Source organism: Apus apus, chromosome 3, assembly GCF_020740795.1.
Source record: "Apus apus isolate bApuApu2 chromosome 3, bApuApu2.pri.cur, whole genome shotgun sequence".
Taxonomy (NCBI): Eukaryota; Metazoa; Chordata; class Aves; order Apodiformes; family Apodidae; genus Apus; species Apus apus.
In genome coordinates, this window is record NC_067284.1 from 118,067,840 (window position 1) to 118,080,152 (window position 12,313).

General features: G+C 47.9%; 1 long non-coding RNA gene across 6 annotated transcripts in view; it reads left to right on the plus strand.

Moving 5' to 3' along the window:
* LOC127382568 (uncharacterized) overlaps window positions 1-12,313 on the plus strand; it is a 175,770-nt gene that overhangs the window by 125,030 nt on the left and 38,427 nt on the right. For 5 of the 6 annotated variants that reach the window (XR_007888984.1, XR_007888986.1, XR_007888988.1 and 2 more), the window contains exons 1-2: window positions 3,929-4,157; window positions 4,627-5,583. The exons of the other annotated variant lie outside the window; for it this stretch is intronic. This is a non-coding gene — a long non-coding RNA (uncharacterized LOC127382568). Of the gene's footprint in view, window positions 1-3,928; window positions 4,158-4,626; window positions 5,584-12,313 lie in introns of those variants that run through there. 6 annotated transcript variants of the gene reach the window in all.

A 12,313-nucleotide genomic window follows, 5' to 3' on the forward strand; every position in this document is an offset into this window, starting at 1 on the left:
ACCCACGTGCGTGTTGCAGTAGCTTGATCAAACCGGGGCTAATCATGGTGCATCCAGCTCTGTCGTCCAACTCAACCAGCAGTTTCTTTTTCTGTTTGGAGAATTTACTGAATAGTGATTAAGTATACTTTGATACTCATGAAGGTCTTTTAAAGAATCAGCTGCTCCAAATATTCAACACTACAGTTCAGGAGAGATCCTAAGCAATAGCTAGCTACTGAAAAGCAGTCTTGGGTTCCTATGTACATAAAACTTGTTCCCTCTGGTTTATTGTGTTTTCCTTGAAGACATAGAAAATGAAAATGACAGCCAAGAACTGTCATTTCAACAGAATTTTGCAGAGGAATTCAGGTTATTTGCTATGCAAGCTTTAGACTTTCCCCAGTTTTATCTACTTAAGTGCCTGTCCTCAAAACTTGCAAATGTTGGTCTTGACTGAGGTTTGGTGCTGATTTGGCACCATTCTCTTCTTATTCTTCTTCTGCAAACTTCACCTCTGTCTGTCCCTTCTGGCTGGTCAGTTAGGGCACAAGATGGTCCTGGGCTTGGCACATGCCCTCTGAGTCCCCTTCAGGGAAATCAAAGTGGCAGCCAGCAGGCAAAAAGCATCAGATCCCACTTCCAGACGAAGACAAGGACACACTGTTCTATGGTTGAGCTTCATTGCTGATTTGTACTGATTTATACACATCATCAACAAGCCCAGTGAGTAAGGCCTTCAGAGCCAAGGAGGCTTCACTGTATCCCCGCATTTAAAGCATGGGTAGAAACTGGAGATTATTTCTTGGTGGAGCTCCTCTTGATGCACTGTATAGACCCAATGTGCTGGCACATCAATTGTCTAACTTTGAAGACCTGGGCTGCTGTGTGGACACAGATTCCTAGGTGACAGTGCAGTCTCTGCAACACCTTCTTGGTTGCCATCATGGATCTCCCATTCAGTAGACCTTAATTTAAGTTTATGCCTTGACTCAGCCTTTGTTCAGTAGGATGTGAACCTAAACAGAAGCATTTTACTACACAAGGAGCTCAGTAGTGGCTGATGTTTCACATCCCCAGCTTGAGGAGAGGGCTCAAAGTGGGTTTTGGGGTTACTTCTCTAGGCCACCAAGTAGAGGTCTGTGCTCAAGGAGCCAATGCTCTTGATTCCAGCAATGCAAAGTCCAAGAAACACCCCCTCCACCCCAAATGTTCTTACGTTGCTGTGTCAGGGCGACTGATGGTAAAGGCACCTGCTGCAGGAGAAGGGAGTTTCTGCTGGCTCAGTGTGTGCCACCAGGGAAGGGCCACCAGCCACTGGGGCTTCACCAGCACCCTGGAACAAGCACAGCTGTACCTGCAGGGCCTTGGGAGAGCAGCTCCAGCCACTCATGCTGCATGGGTGAGTGTTCTCTGTGGCACCAGGGGCTTCCCCTTCCCCAAAGCACCTCCTGGCAGGTGGCAGCTCAGGGGCTCCCTCCCCTCCCAGGGGAACAGGGCAGCTCAGGCAGGGGAGGGGAAGGGCACAAGTTGTACCCGTGTAAGTCAGCCAGGCTATTACTGGAGAAGAAATTATTTTTTTATTACTTTATTTCTCCAGTCGCAGCTCCCTGTGTATTTTTGAAAGGAAAAATGCAAATTGGCTTAATAGTTGTTTTAGAATAAAATATTCATTTAAGAAGCAAGTTCCTGCAGGCAATACAGCGCTGGCTGAGCTTGCAAAATAATTCAATGTATGGAATGGGTTGGGTTGGTAGCTGCTTTATTTTCATTGCCTTCAAAGGGGCTGGGATGTAAAGGTGAGGACTGCAAAAAAGAAAGCTCTGTGAAGCAGCTTTGCTACAGTGACCCTTCAAAAACCCATTTGAGAACATCAGGGGTTTAGCATTATTCTTGAGCTGACCTGACAAACAAATCTTGCATCTTTACAGTTGAGCCTTAGAATAAAAAAAAAAAGCCATAAATTCAATCTCCTGCAAGATAAGGAGTAGCCAGCTGATTCTCAGGGCACTGATACGCCCCTGCTGTCCCTGCACTCAGCTGGATGGGATATCTAATTTAGGTAAGTGCATTTCCAGCATTAGGGTGCATGAAGTCTTGACTGTGGGTGGCTGCCAGGAGAGGCACACAGGATCAATTTTGCAGATTCATGCAGAAAACTGCTCTCATTTTAACTAAAAAGCTTGAGTAATAATGTAAGAGTATTGTAAGCTATCAAGAAAGAAGGAAAGCCAAGGGAAGCAAAAAACTTAAAGTTTCATAGACACACTTCCAAAGATTTACAGAGCTGCATTTTTCACTGAGAATAAACATTTGAGTAGTAATGAGGTGGACATAAGTAATTTGGATTATTTTAAATCCAGCATCACTATCTGATCCAAATGCAGCTGCAGGGAGCCCATGAGGTGCTGCAGGAGCTGCCTGGGTCGGAGCCATCAGCATCCCAGGACTCCACAGCAGGTTTGGGAGCCTTCAGCGGGCTGGAGCAGCCCCATCCATGGCACACAGAACCTGGAAGGCTGGAAAGAAATACATCTGCTGCAGCTTTCTGTCTGAGGATGCCTTTGTGTATCCAGCTGAAGCGTAAAACTTCACAACCACTTCGGGTTAATGGTCCTGTGTACTACCCCCTCCAGGGGTAAATTTCTCCCCACCTACCTGTTTGGGTTTTTTTGTGACAACGTCTGAAGGGATATTCACATTGCAGCATTGCCAGAAAAACGGGTACGTCACAAGTGCCGACTGTGGGGATTTTGCACCACAGCCTCCGGCCTAATCAGGTTCCTGCTAACTAACTTGCTTTCTGGAAGGCTGATGAGGGTTTGGGTGAACTGCTACTTGCTTTTGGTCTGTCTGGTGCGGGAAATAAAGACCGGACGGACGATCCACCCGGCGGGGGTTCTTGCCGCAGCGGCGGGGCCGGGAGCCCCGGGGCCGGTGCGTGTGCTCAGCTCGAGCCCCTCGGGCCGGGGAAGGCCCGGGCTGTCCTGGCCGGGCTCTTCCCGAGGGAGCAGAACCGCGGGCTCTCGGAAACTGCGGCCAGCTGCTCGGGGGGCACGAGCACCGGGGGCTCCAAGCACGGCCCGGCAGGCGGGAGAGCGCGGGGGCAGCAGCGGCGGCTCCGCAGCCCGCGCGCCCCTTCCCCTCCCCCCCCTCCCTCCCCCGCGCCCCCGCGGCCCCCGATCCCGCCTCGGAGCGCTCCTGCAGCGGCAGAAAGAAGCGGGGAGGCGGCAGGAGAGAGACCACGGGCTGGCCCAGCCGCTCCGCAGCGGGAGGGCGGGAGGAGCAGCCCGAGCCGGCGCTGAGGCGGCCGGGCGGGAAGGAGCCGCTCCCGGGCCGGGAAGGAGCCGCTCCCGGGCGGGCAGGAGCCGCTCCCGGGCCGGGAAGGAGCCGCTCCCGGGCGGGCAGAAGCCGCTCCCGGGCCGGGCAGGAGCCGCTCCCGGGCCGGGCAGGAGCCGCTCCCGGGCGGGAAGGAGCCGCTCCCGGGCCGGGCAGGAGCCGCTCCCGGGCCGGGCGGCCGCGCGGGGAGGGACCCCCTCCTGCAGCAGCCCCGCTGTGGTTCCCACTCGATCCAAGCCGCGGTCAGAAGAAACGTGGCGGCCCAGGCGGGTCTGACGGGGAGACACACGCCTCGTCTTCAGGCGCCGGGTGGTGCGGAATGTCCGAGGCCGTGACTCGGCAGGGACACCTGGGCCCGCTGTGAGCAGGGGAAGGATCTGCCCAGCCTGCTGGTGGGGGCGGAAAGATCCAGGCCTGTCTGGGAATGGGAAAGGGAAAGAGGCTGGTGGAGCCACACCCTGGCATCCTGAAGGAAAAGGCAGCAAGTGGAGGCTCCGGGAGAAGCAGGATCCCCCGCCCTCTTGTCACCGGGCGGCAGGAGGGGACCTAAGAGATGACAGGGTCGAGGGGAGTGGAAGCAGGTCCCTGCTCAGGGCACGGGTGAGTTCCCTCCAGGCCTCCCCCACCTTCCCCGGTGTCCTTACGGAACAGATACGGGGTTCTGGAAACAGGACCAGGGAAATGAGGATGTTGGTAAAGGGCCGTTTGTGGAGTGGCCGAAGCAGTCAGCTCCATACGTGAAGACTGCTTCTGTTAGAGCAAAAGGAAGGTAATTGTTATAGGAAATTCCCTTCTGAAGGGAACTGAGGTCCCATATGCCAGCCAGACCCTTTCCACAGGTAAGTGTTCTGATTCCCTGGGGTCCGAGTTAGGAATATAACCAGGAAACTTCCTGGTCTGTCACAGCCCACTGATAACTGCCCGGCACGGGTCACGCAGCTGGGCAGGGACGTCCCAGGGCAGTAAAAAGGGACGTCGGGGCCCTGGGCTGAGGGGTTGAGGGGTCGGGGCTCAGGTGCCGTTTTCTTCAGTTCCTTCAGTGATGGAAAATGCTGAAAGGAACAGCTAAGCACAACTGATTAACAGATGGCTCAGAGGCTGGTGCCATCAGGAAGCATTTTTTTCACCAAAAGGGTTGTCAGGCATTGAAATAGATTGCCCAGGGAGTCACCATCTCTGGATGCATTTAAGTGGCTGTTGGCTTGCTGTGCAACACTGAGCAGTGGTTTGCAGCTGTAGGAGATAACAGTCTTTTATGCTTCCCCTTTCATGTGTCCACAGTTTCTTTTTGTTCCCACATCTTTGCAGGCACCAGATCGCTGCATTGCAGGATGGAAGAAGCTGGAGCTTCATGGTACTTTGTGACACAAGAAATACTCAAAAATTGCTCAAAATCATGATCTGGATGATGGATCTAGCTGGATCTTGTATGTGGTGGCAGAGGACAATTTTAAAACAGCAAAATCATGTAGCAGATTTCACATACATGAGCTTTTAATGACAGTACAGCCCGGAGCCACATGCCTCCAATACTTTCTAAGTCCTGATGCCCAGACTTTTGAAGGTCTAAAGTCAACAGAGAAGAACCTCAACCTATCCCTGCTTAAGGCTGTACTAAATCAAAACTTCTTTATTGTCCTTCTGCTCTCATTGTCCCAGGTGATGAGCCTAAACTTGATGACTTAAGGATGGTTTGGTCTCCAGGAAGACAACCAGCCCAGTACCAATCTACAAGTATTTCATTTTCATAAATTTCCCAGCTGATGAGGACTGTTTGCAGAAATCTTGTATGTGCCATGGCATCAAATTTATGCTGTGTGTGTTCTCAGCCCAGGAGTATGTCATCCAGAGGAGCAACAGCTCTGTGTGTGTGCATGAGGAAAGCAGAGGCATGGATCTAGATTGAAAGATGTTTCTGGGCTCTGCAGTCAACCACAGCTGACTGAAATCTGCAACTGCATCTCTAAAGCAATCCCAAGAGTGCAATCGTAAAATGCTTCCATTGATTTTTATATTTAACATTTTAATTTGAAGAGTAATGCTTGATCTGATTTGAAATGACTGGATTCAATGACAATTTGATTCACATGGCTGAGAGATCTGTTAAAGCACTAAAAGCTGGACATATGCAGGGCTGAACTCTCTGAAGACACAAACAGCTGTACAAAGACATGTGGCCACAGATGGCAAAATCTGATTTTAAGTGCTCTTCCCCCTGTGGAGCTCCCCACCCCTACATTGAGGTGACCCTCCCAGAGACCACAGGTATGTATATATGTTGAGCTGATGAGATGCAGGCTTTCCTGAGCTAGGTGTGCCCCGCAGGGCTGCAAAAAAAGCAGTATCAGGGCAGCCATGTCTTGCACATAAGGCTTAATCTAAGCAGTGGAACCCTGCACTCTCTGGCTGCACCAGCCAGCTCAGAGCTCAACAGTTGCCTCCTGCATCTCAGAGAGAGCTGAAACAGTCACAGACACCATGGTGATGTTCTAACTGCTGCAACAGGGAGACCAGAGCCCACTCAGGAACATGCCAACACATGCTCCTTTGGTGCAGCATCATAGGTTGTTTCAGCAGCTGAGTAGGTACCTGTTCCCACTGGTACTCTTAACTCTGGTCGCTTTGGCTCCCTGGAGCCAAGGATTTCAGCTGGTTGAGCTCCTCATCTTTCTATGTTTGCCCAAATTAAATAGGCTACTTCAGTGCTCACCAAAGAGTGAGGTGGGGACACACACACGCCTGATCTGGGTCTTACTAGTGATGGCTGGATGTAGAGGTGAAAACTGGTAGTAGGACTGAAGTGCTGTAGGTGGTTGGTGGTCTGAGTGAAGTGGCTTTGTGTTTGGCCAGTGGCAGAAGATTCAGTGGCTTCAGAGACAGGCAGCAGGTGAGGAGCTTTTCTGTAAACACCTGGTTGTGGGTGTTTTTCCTTGAGCCTGTAGCTTTTATTTTTCCCTTGTGCTTTTGCAGTAAACACACAAAAGTTTAATCTTTTAATGCAGTTGACACACCACCAAGTGGATTATGCTGACTTTATGCCGTGGATGTTCTCAGGAATAATCTTGTGGACTGGTAATGTTTAGAATTTGCTTCTCAGAAGTTTCTGGAGGACACAGACAAAATCAGGTCCCTATTGTGTAAGGCTCTGCTTACACAAGAGATGGTCTCTGCCCAAAGACTTTGCAATCAAAAGAAAATGTTGAGTGATCCCCTGTAATTGTATGTGGTACTAGAAGATAAAACTGCATCAAGTGCATAACAAAATTGCTCAGAGTTGACAAACCTGTCAGGACAGATAGATAGCATTGCTTCATCTCATATGGGTTTTTATCTGTGAGTAACTTTTATTAGTAAAATACATTATGCAATATGCCTTAACAATTTGTAATATCTTGCATCTGAAGAGAGGAGGATGAACCAGTGAAATGAGCTCAGAGGTGTAGCATTAAGATAAAGAAGGTGCAGTGAGTTCTCCTATAGAGTAGCTGCCCAGGTGCCCTTCTCTTCCCAGAAAAGTCCTTTGAGCTCAGTGTATTGTTTGCAGTGAAAGGCTCAGCCAAGCTTTTGCTTGGGCTTGTGCTGCCCGGTGTTCTCAGGCGGATGGAAGATGTTGCTGCTACCTCTGACAATACTTTCCACTCTTTGGTAGAAGAAAAAAAAATGCTGCCTGTGACTGTAAACCCAAGTAAGAGTAAAGTGTGGGGGGGTTTTTAACACTGTTTCTCGCTTCAGAGAAATACTCCTGCCTGTTGAGTTACTGATCACATGGACTTGGGCATTATGAGCATCATTTACTTTAGAAGATAAATGGGGTGTGAGTGGTAAATGGCTTTTCTTACATGCTTCTTGTTTGGTTAATGGGAGTTTCACAGATGACTCCAATGGGACCAAACGGACCAATGTGAGGGGTCATTTGAAAATTTTCTGCGGATTGTCATACTTTTAAAAGCTTCTAATATTTTAATTAATGTGTTTCACTGGTAAGTATTGGTCAATGCTATACTTCTGTACTATGAATCCCTTGTGTTTTGGAGGCTCTCTGCTAACTTTTGGAGATGGTATTTCTGTGGTAATATAATGAAGAGCAAGCAGTTACAGTAAGTAGAAGACACAAGTTAGTCCTCATTAGCTACACAAAAATTACCAAATGGCAAACCTCAAGTTATGGACAAATTGCTATGGGCAGCCAGCAAACAAAGGAACTGAAATGCCTCGTCATCTGTGGTCTTCAAATGCACTGCCCTGTTTGGCATTTCCTAGGTTAGCAGGTCCTGGCTGGCAACATGAGTCTCCAACTCCCACACTTTGGCACCCATCCCTGCCCTGCACCACAGGTGTCCCTTCTCAGGGGCAGAGGACTCCACCAGGCAACAGGGAGCCTCAAAACTGGGCACTGCTGTTCCCAAAGCCTTCTGCAGGGCTTTGAAGTTCTTGTTCCTCCTCTGTATAACAGGTTGTAAAGCTCCTGGGTTGGTTTGCTCTGGGGATTAGTGTGAGTTAATTCTCAATAACTCCTTATTGTTCCTGGGAAGATTATCTGAAGTACAGATTACCTTGGGTGCAGAGATGTCTGAGGTAGCTCTGTGTGACAGCATGAGATTGCTTGGACTGGTTTACATGGGTGTAGCACCATGTGAACAGAACTGCAGTGCTCCTGGGCTGCCTAACTTACACATACACCTGGCCCCAGAAGGTCTGGAGAGAGGCAGCTTTCTGTACTTCTGTCATATTTTGTCTCTTTTTTTTTTTTTTTCCCATTCCTTTTTCTTTCCAGCTAGACTATCTACTATTCCTGAAAGCAGACAGCATGCTATGGAACCTATAGAAGTAGCTACCCAGACATTTGTGACTGTACCTGCCATCCTTGTCACAGAAAGTGCTTCTGCAGTGGGGAACAGTGTAGCCCCCAGAAGCAAGTGAAAATGGATGTGAGCATGATATACTGTAGATGGAGACTGAGAGGGTAGTGACCATGAGAAAGCTGCAGAAGAATGGGGGAAAACAAGTTTGTCTTCCCCAGAGACTCCCTATGTGGTCCTTAGTCTAGGGCTGTCCATGGGAGAGGAAAAAACCCTCAGTGGGGTCAGGCTTCAGGCTACTGTTTCCCTGTCCTTAGAGCTGGAGAGTTTGGGAATTTGAAGTTTGGAGCTGGAGCCCTCACAGGAGGGCTTGCATTTGGTCAAAGGCAGTAAGGGTTGCTCTGTGCCTGGAAAAGCAGCAGCAGCAGCATCGTTGCTCTCTCAACAACTGAGCACAACAAATTATTTTCTTTGGATCATGCTGTCACTGCCATGTTGTGCAGCAAAGGCAGCTCCTGGCTCATCCCATCCCTTCCCGAAGTTACAAGTGTGGCAAGGGCTTGGAATGTGTTGAACAGCCAGTAGCTCTTCCACTTACTCTGACATCTCATTACAGTTCTGTGCTCCAGCCTCAGATGTTCCGACAGCCTCTGCAGTCTCTGATCCTTCCTGAGTGTTTATGTGAAGCCACAGGGCACTTGCGATTTCTCAAAAAATGTCTGCAAAAGAACAGGCAACAAATAAAAAAAGGTATAAAAATAAAAGGAAATTTTAAAAGGGCCATAAAAAACTGGGCCATTGCCTGGATCTGGATGATCTACATGAAAGAGAGAACAATATTCAATTTGTCCAAAACCCCAAGTTCTTCTCAAAAGGCACTAAAGAAAACCATTAGGAGGCATAATGTAAACTAGAAAGCCACCTACACAGTTCATTCTTGAATGAAACTGATTCACACAGGATGCAGCAAATATGGTGTAACTATAGTACCACTGCTGATTTTTTTTTATACCACCAAAGCCTTTCTTTCCTTTGAAGACAGGTAATTGTAAAGAATACACTACTTTTGACTTTCTCTGTAGAACTATCCTCCCCAGTCTCTCCGTGTCACACAGTGCTTTAGCTACAAAGGACTACAGCTTTCCTCCTGCCCCTTCCCTTGTTTTTCAGAGGCTGTCAGTGTCTCCCACGGGCTGAGGTTACATAGCAGGAGGTTCTGTGTGTGAACATAAAAGCACACTATTTGTCTTCAAAGAGAAAACCAACTGAGAAGTCTTGTCAGATCTCTTGATAATTTTATCTGAAAAAGGGATTGCTGTCATTTAAATAAATTTTAAAAAGAAAGTAGACTCAAAGCAAAATAGGAATAACTGGTATTATTATCTCTGCAGGATGGCTACCATGCCCACATCCTCAGCCTACATATGGTGTTCATACCTTCTGAAAAATTGTGAATCTTGAACCATTGATTCAAAGTAAGATCAGAGTCTTTACAGTGATTTGAGATTGTTCCAGGAAGCCTGGACAGTATCAGCTTAATCTTGCACGGCACTTGTTTGTAGCTTGTCCTTCCACAACAGAATTTGCATGAAAGCCAAGAATAGGAACTTCACCCACATGTAACTTAGGAAGCATTTGCTCACAGAGAGGGTGATAAGACATTGGAATGGACTGCCCAGAGAAGTGGTGGAGACACTGTCCCTGGATGTGCTCAAGGAAAGGCTGGATGTGGCACTTGGTGCCATGGTCTAGCCCCATGTGGTGGTGTTGGTCGTAGGCTGGACCTGATGATCTTAAAGGTCTTTCCCAGCCTTGGTGATTCTGTGATTCTGTAATGGAAAATGGGAAGAACTGGGAGCAAAACTTGGCTTTATAGGCAGTATTCTTTGATCTGAGATCTTACTCTATTCTAACAGTATTTTTGATCCTGCACAAGGATGATTGTGATTAGTCTTATAGGGACTTTGCTGAGTCTTTGTTCTCTGATTTATAAACAAGAACATGTAACTGCCAAGCATATCTAGGGTCATTTTTGTTCAGTCTTTAATACAACTCCCTTCACTGATTTATGGTATTCCTAAAAATAGCCAGGTTTGGGCCCTTTGCTAGAGAAAGGCTGTTCCAGAGCTCTAACTATCCAGTAGTGAGAAACTTCATTCTCGTTTCCAGCCTATTTTTTCTCTCTTTGATTACATGCTCTGGTTGCATTGCACTGTTTGGTTTGCACTTTGCAGTTTAACATATAGAATCATAAAATGGTTAAGGTTAGAAGGGACCTTAAAGATCATCAGGTTCCAAGATCTCTGCTATAAGCAGGAACACCTCCCACTAGACCAGGCTGCACAACCTGGCCTTGAACACCTCCAGGGTTGGGACTTCCACAGCCTACCTGGGCAACCTATTCCAGCACCTTACTACCTTCGTGGTGAAGAATTTCTTCCTGATGTCTAACCTAAATGTCCCTTCTTTCAGTTTAAAACCATCACCCCTTATGCTGTCACTGCCCTCTCTGATAAAAAGTCCCTCCCCAGCTTTTCTGCAGCCTCTTCAGGTACTGGAAGGTGCTCTGAAGTCTCCCTGGAACCTTCTCTTCTGTAAGCTCCAGAGCTGGACACAGCACTCCAGGTGGGGTCTCACCAGAGCAGAGAAGAGGGGCATAATCACCTCCCTGACCCTGCAGGCCACAACTTCTTTTGATGCAGTCCAGGGTACAGTTGGCCTTCTGGGTTGCAAGTCCAGCTCCTCATCTCCTCCCACCCCCAAGTCCTTTTCCTCAGAACTGTTCTCCAGCCATTCTCCCCCAGCCTGTGTTTGTGTCTGGGGTTGCACTGACCCAGGGGCAAGACCTTGCACTTGGCCTTGTTGAGCTTCATGAGGTTTATTATGGGCCCACCTCTTAAGCCTGTCAAGGTCCCTCTGGATAGCATCCCTTCCCTCTAGGGTGTCAACCACACCACACAGCTCCATCATATCCACACATATCCATCCCCCTGAGCCATTTTAGCTGTGTCCTCCTACTTGTTATGTTCTACATCATCTTCACTAGTAACAGCTGAAGAAGCTTGCCACCATCCTTGGATTTTACTTGAGTTTATGCCTGTTTGTTCAAGTCTTTCTACTCTCTCAAACTGTAATAGTATGAGATTTTTTTTCTTACGTGGTTGCTATGAATTCTGCTTCCCTGAGAGTTTTTGCTGTGGAACATCTCTGTCTTGTCCAATTCATATTCTTTGTTAAAGCAAAAAATATTTTGTTGAAGCTGTTTCTTCAACAGCTGGAGGTCGGGGGTGTGCAGAACTGGGGTATTTAAATGGTGAAAAAGATAGATAGGTTTAGATTTGGCATCATCTGAGTCTTGGCAGGAAATCCACGTCAATTATGTCTCAGCCTGATGGGGATCCAGAAATACTTTTCTTCCCCCCCCCCTCCCCTAAACTTCCCCATGGGCTCTGTCAATTTGTTTGTTCTGAGAATGTCTCATACGCACTGAGTCTGGTCTCCCCACAAATAGTGTTCTAGCTGCTGTGTTCTACAGGACATCCAGAGGAGTCACCATTCTTTCCATTCTAGGTAGCATTTACATTTATAAATAAAAGAGAGAACCAGTACTGAGGGCAAAGACAAGGATAGATGATTTTCCATTGCTAACAAGAAAGGACTAGTTGTTTTCTCGTGTTCTTTGTAAGAGATGGAGTTTTCCTGCTTGAGTTGCTATGTAGCCTCAAAAGTTTCCAGTGTGCAGTGTTCAAACTGTTAGGGATTTTGATCCCTTCTTGGACAGGGGAAGAACTTAAATTCTGCAATCCACTTCCTGGGTGAATGATCCAACATTTTGATTATACTGGTTAAACTATTACCACCTAGTGATCCTGCTTAAGAGAAGCCTGGGCCCTTCTTGCTTTGAATACCTCTTTTCAGGAGGTATTTCAGGGCTTAGGATACCAAGTGTAGGAGCTTCCTTTCCTTACACCTAGCACAAGGGGCTGACATCTCCGAAAGGCATGAGATTTCCCTTCCTGCATTCCTGTTTGGGAACTTGTTGCTCTTGAGTGTGTCTCTTGAGTCTCCAGTTACTGCTGCCCTGCTTGAAGGTGGATGAATTTCTGGATGAACAGCTGGATTTATGTGGTTGAGGTTTGCCTCAGCTGTGCTGGTGAAATGTTTCCTGTAGAGGAAAATTCCTGGCAAGGTTGGAC